Source organism: Lactuca saligna, chromosome 6 (genome assembly GCF_052625555.1).
Source record: "Lactuca saligna cultivar CGN05327 chromosome 6, ASM5262555v1, whole genome shotgun sequence".
Taxonomy (NCBI): Eukaryota; Viridiplantae; Streptophyta; class Magnoliopsida; order Asterales; family Asteraceae; genus Lactuca; species Lactuca saligna.
Window position 1 is genome coordinate 52143237 of NC_136422.1, and position 5950 is coordinate 52149186.

Here is a 5950-nt window from a genome sequence, read left to right on the forward strand (position 1 = left end):
CTGCAACATCTCATGATAACGAGCCTTCTTCATTTCCTCATCAGCTACGTACTGAGGAACAAGAAGAGCCCTCTCCCTGAACTTGGCGGTAATCTCCGCCACTGTCTCTGTAGTATGGGTAAGATCCTGAAACTCTCCGGCTAACTATTGCACCTCAATGACCGGTGTGAACTCAGCTCTGAACCTGGTAGTAATATCAATCCAGGTCATAGCATCCAAAGTTGCGTCATCTCCAATAGCATGTCCAACCTCCTCCCACCAATACTGTGCCTTGTCCTTCAGAAGACAGGATGCCAATCTGACCTTGTCCCGCTCGGGACATCTGCTCGTGCGGAAAGCGTTGGCCACATCTGCAAACCATATGGTACTCGCTATGGGGTCCCGCACCTCGTGATAATCTGGAGCTCCACATGCTCGAAACTCCCTAAAAGTAAGCGTGCGCGACCCCATCATGGCCGCCACCTCAGCACGGAAAGTGCTCAACCTCTCGTCCATCAACTCTAAGATACCCTCCTTGATCGAACCAAGGATCACAGGAGTCTGCTCAAGTACGGTGCGAGTAATCTCTGAAGAGAGAAACTCCCTAGTCTGCTTATCCAACTGCCCGACCTTCGGGCCTGATCTTGATCCCCCTTCGGCACCTGAACTGTCGACTGCTGGTCTAGGGCGTAATACCACCATTCTGAAACACAACATAATAAACGTCAGGAACACTGATATATCTCGAGGAATCACTACTACCACAAGTTTCCTAGTCTCATCTCAACTTTCCTTGATTCAAGTACAAATCCTCTGCTTTCAGTAATACGGGCCCATACTACCTTCCACATCTATCCGTACTTTCCTCAAGTATTGCCTTGACTTCACCAAGTCACTACTACTGCTAATAATCTCTACTACTCCCATCCTAGGATTGCCCTAGGGAAATCTCTGACTCTACCTGATCCAGTCCTCAGCTGTTGAAGGTCTCCTTGTAATGCCAATTAGCCATCACCTGAATACCATCACATGTGGCGAGGCTCAGATAATCCTTCGAGTAAAAGACTCGTCCCTAAAATGGTTAGACTCAAAAAAGAGTTGCACAATAAGGCCAAATCTAGCACTCTGAGATTATTCAACCCTGTTCACATGTGACGTGTCGTATTCACCTAATGGCTAACTCCCATCACTCAGAGTCCCACAAAGCACAAAGCAAGCAGCATTCAGACACAGGAGACTACTCAAGCAATTCTATCCTCTTAACAAGAAACTGTACTAGCATACAATGCTAAGCTCATACTATCAGGCATAACCTAAACATGATATCGTTCTGCTGTATACTCAAAAGTAGCATGCAATTCTCATAAAGCTGAAACACATATAACAGGCACATAAGGCATCCTCCTAGATCCTTAGTCCTATTCTAGCATGCTGTTCTAGTGTCACTGAAATAGATAATCATAATATAACTTGTATGGTAGTTTGGGAGTACTTACTTGAGCTCGGCTGATCGCATGCACCACACCCTTTTCCTTTTATAAAAACTCTTCTTCTTTCTAAGTTCTTTTTTTTTTCAAAAATCCTTTTCAAAAACATTGTTTTTCCTTTTGAAAATCTTTACCGTTTCCCTTAATTTGAGTTTAGACACACCCGAAAGTGTATCCGAATCCGTCAAACCAAGGCTCTAATACCAACTTGTAACATCCCAAAATACGACCCAAAAATTTTTGTTTAATCATTACTAAAATCATCATTTCAATACCATAAAATAAAACACATACATCAATATATCAAAACCATAACACGTATCACAAGAAAACTGTATCAAGACTGAATCAAAACACATCAATGAAAAATTAAATCAACTCCCAGGACAAACTGAAGTTGTGGTGTGTGCGATGCCATCATCCCGAGCTCTTCCCCTTACTTGCGGAAGTACCTGAAACCAAAACTGAAACTGTAAGCACGAAGCTTAGTGAGCTCCCCCAAACTACCACATACCATAAAATACATATAAATCACATACTGGGCCTTGCCCATTGCACCGGACCAAAGTCCAGAAACTGCATCGGACCAAAGTCTGGAACTGACTGGGACCTTGTCCCCTGCATCGGACCGGTGTCCGGAACTAGCTGCATCGGACCAAAGTCCGAAACTGACTGCATCAGACCGAAGTCCGGAACTAACTGATCATGGCATAGCATAAACACATATCAACTAGCATAACACATATCATCTAACATAAACACATATACTGCATACTGCATCAGGTCGTAGCCCGGAACACATAACACACAAATCCTATCTGAGCCACGAAGGCATCAAACATACTAACTACTGCATCGCATCGAAGTCCAAAAACTACTGCTAGTTAAACGGGCTGGCATTGTGGCCTTAGACCCATTCCTACTTGAAGGAAACTCACCTCGCGATGTCGACTACTGAATTCCTGAATGAGAAATCCCTGACTGCTACTCCGGCTGCTTCCCAACTATCATGGGAAAATAAAATACTAAATCAGAATAGGGATTCTCCTTTGGGTAAAATGACCCTTTTACCCTTGCTATGGCATGGATCACAACATGGCCTAAAACCCTCAATTCCATATAAGTCCATCCATGGCCCCACTATACACTAATGGCCCAATTTGCTATATTGGGCCTAGAGCCCTTTTATTGGGCCTTACTCAAGCCCAATACTAAATCCTTGGTCCTTAGCTACTGAATTCTAATTGGCCATAAAGGTCCGATGACCCTAATCCTGAAACCCAGCCCACACCGAGGCCCAACACTCGAAGCCCAAATTGGCAGCGTACGCGGGGCGTACACCACGATACGCTAAGTGTACTAGCTGCTGGCTTGTACGCGACGCGTACTTCAATGTATGCCCATCGTATAACTCTGTTAAGCCAACATCTCATTAAGTGCTTAATAATCCGATCTAGAAGCTACAAATCCAGATCATAAGCTTATTCCATGACTTAAGCCATTAAGTTGCTTACTTTATGGCTTACAAGTCTCATAAAGGCTCAAACTTCCACAAATAACATTCTACTTCCATGAAGCTAACTAGATCCCAAGGATGGTTCCATATAAGCCACAAAGATCGAAACTTTACTGTTATGGGGACACTTGAGCTTCAAGGATAACAATCCCAAGCTCCAAAAATGAAGTTGCAAGATAAAGGTCCTTCCTTTAGACCTAAAAGGTCCAAACTTCCAAAAACTCCTTCATCTAAACTTACAAGAGGAAAGTTGGAAGCTTTATACCTCTTTTGAATGCTAAATGAAGGAATGATCCTAGATCTATGAGCTCAAGGTACTCAAGTTCTCCTTCTTCCACTTCTCTTCTTCTTCTTTCCAACTTTTCTTCACAAAAATGAGCCCAAAAGGTCAAACACACACACAACAAGGAGAAAGGGACAAACTAGGGTTTTCTGGGGGTGAAGGATAAGTGAGGAGGCCAAATGGGAGGCTATAATGGGGTTTAAATACATCTCAAACCCTAAAATTAGGGTTTTTCCTCTGGCCGTGTACGCTGGGTGTACACTATGGTACACTGCGCGTACGCCTCTCATCCCCGCGTTTCATTTAGCCATTACGCCCATCATACAATGGGTTACGCCCCGCGTACAGCTTATGGGCAGGCTATAACTTGGCCCAAAAAAAAGGCCCACTCTCATACACAATTCTATTATAGCCCAAAATAAAACTTGAGAATTTAAATAATTTAATAACTCGGAAAACGATCGTTACACTTGGACCCTATTTAAGCTCCTTATCTCATAACCTAACCCTAATATGTTCAGCCCTCACCCTCTAAAACCCTAGAAATTGTCATATATCATTCATGGTGACATTTTGAATTTATGGAGTCCATTTTTGGGATGTTTGGCCTATTTTCAAGAAGATGGATCTTGTTGTAAAGATGAGAATCAAGGAGGAGCTTATGAATCAGGATTTTAGGACTCTTTCTCAGCTTGATGAAGGTATAAAGCTTTGAACTTGATCATTCATCTCTTAGATCTACCATTTATGAGTTTTGGTTTATTTTGGTCCTAAGGATGAGATCTAGTGGTCTTGATTTCATTCAAGGTGCTTTGAGTTGCCCCTCTTAGTGTTTCTGAGGTTCAAGGTCCATAAATTTGGTACCTCTAGAGTTTAAGACCATCTATGTTAGAGTTTGAGTCATTTCCATGAAAGTAGAATGCTACTTGGTCTTTTTGGAGCATGCAAAGGCGTAAAGTTACCAACTTTCTGCCTTAGGACTAGACCAAAATCTGAGTTTGGGACGTAAAGTATTCAACCATTATAAGCACTTAATGGCTTTTGTGTATAAACTATTTGTACGCTCGGCGTACAATGTAGTACGATGCACATACATCCCTTTTGCCCAATAAGCTAAGCGTACAGAAGAGGTAAGTTGGGTGTAAGCTCTTAAGAGTACTTGGGCCTTAGTGGACTTTGGATCTTTGGGCCCTAATGGTTTTAGGCCTAGATTTGCTAATAGTTAGGCCTAAATGTACCTTTGGGCCAATATTGGGATAGTTGGGTCTAATTGGCCTTATGGCCCAATATAGAAATGGAATTCGCATTAAGGGCCTCAGTTTGGGCCATGTCTTGGACTAGGATATTGTGGGCCTTCATGGACTAATTGGGAACATGATTATGGACTAAAGAAATTATTGGGCTTTAAGATAAGGTCCATTAGGGAAGTTGGGGCCAATTTGGAAAATTGGGCCATTGGTTGATTAATTGGCCTTTTGGCCTTTCAGATTATAATCTAGGCCAAGGTATTGGACAAGGATAGGTGAGGGGTAAAATGGTCTTTTTACCCTAGGTATGAAGTTATATGTATGGATTAGAACTCAATTGCTAATTGAGTGTCAACATATATTGGTAGCTTTGGGAAGTGGACAAGACAACAACTAAGGATTTCATTCAGGAAGCGTTTGTATTCGAGGTGAGTCTCCTCACCATACCAATGGGTTGAAGGCACCAAGGCCAATGCATTTACCTAGTTGTAATGATTATTACAGATATGCTCTCAATACATTATGTATTTATGTGAAGGCCATGTGGGGGTTCCCATGACAACTAAGTTATATGTAGTACGACATTTGGCTTCATGACTCTTGCATGTAGTGGATATTTGTGAATGTGCTGTCAATATGTTAAATTTTTATGTGAAGACCATGTGGGTGTAACGCCCCGTTCCTGGTACGTATTTATTTTAATTGAATGTTCTTTTGGGAAGAGCTACTCGGCGAGTTGTAGCCCTAACTCGCCGAGTAGATGTCGAGTGGATGCGGGCTTTAAGTGATCTACTCGGCGAGTCCACGCCTGGACTCGGCGAGTAGGCCAATCAGGAGGAGACCCTAATCCTTAGGGTTTTCACCCTATTTAAACGCCCTTACAGCCCCATCTCAGCCCCATCACCTTCAGAGCAATCCTTATCGAAAACCCTAGCCTCCATTGGTGAGTTTGAGTGATTGTTTCCTTGTGAAGGGACTTTTGGTGCACTTTGGAGCAAGTGAAAGAAGGGAGAAGTTGAAGAGGTTAAGGAAGGGGACTTAGATCCAGAACACATTCATTTGTGGTCATCCATTCGGGTAATAAAGTTTCCATCTTGGTTATTTATCTATTAGATCTTGTTTGTCCCTAAATTGTTGCTTTTAAGCCCTAAAACCCCAAATCCTTGAAGAGAAACCTTATGGTTGGGTTATACTTCAGACTTGGACTCTCATTACCTTCTTGAAGTGTTAAGTTTTGGTCATATTGGTGATTAAGGTACCTCTTAAGCTTGGAACCCATTAAGAGCTTAGTTTGGGCATTGGAAGCCTCTAAAGCTATGCATGCATGTAAAGTTTGCAACTTTACGTGATAAGCATGCCCTAGAAGCCTGGATCTGTGGTTTGGAGCCGCTGCATGGCTCAAATCAGATCTATATGGAAAAAGGACTGAATGTACTCG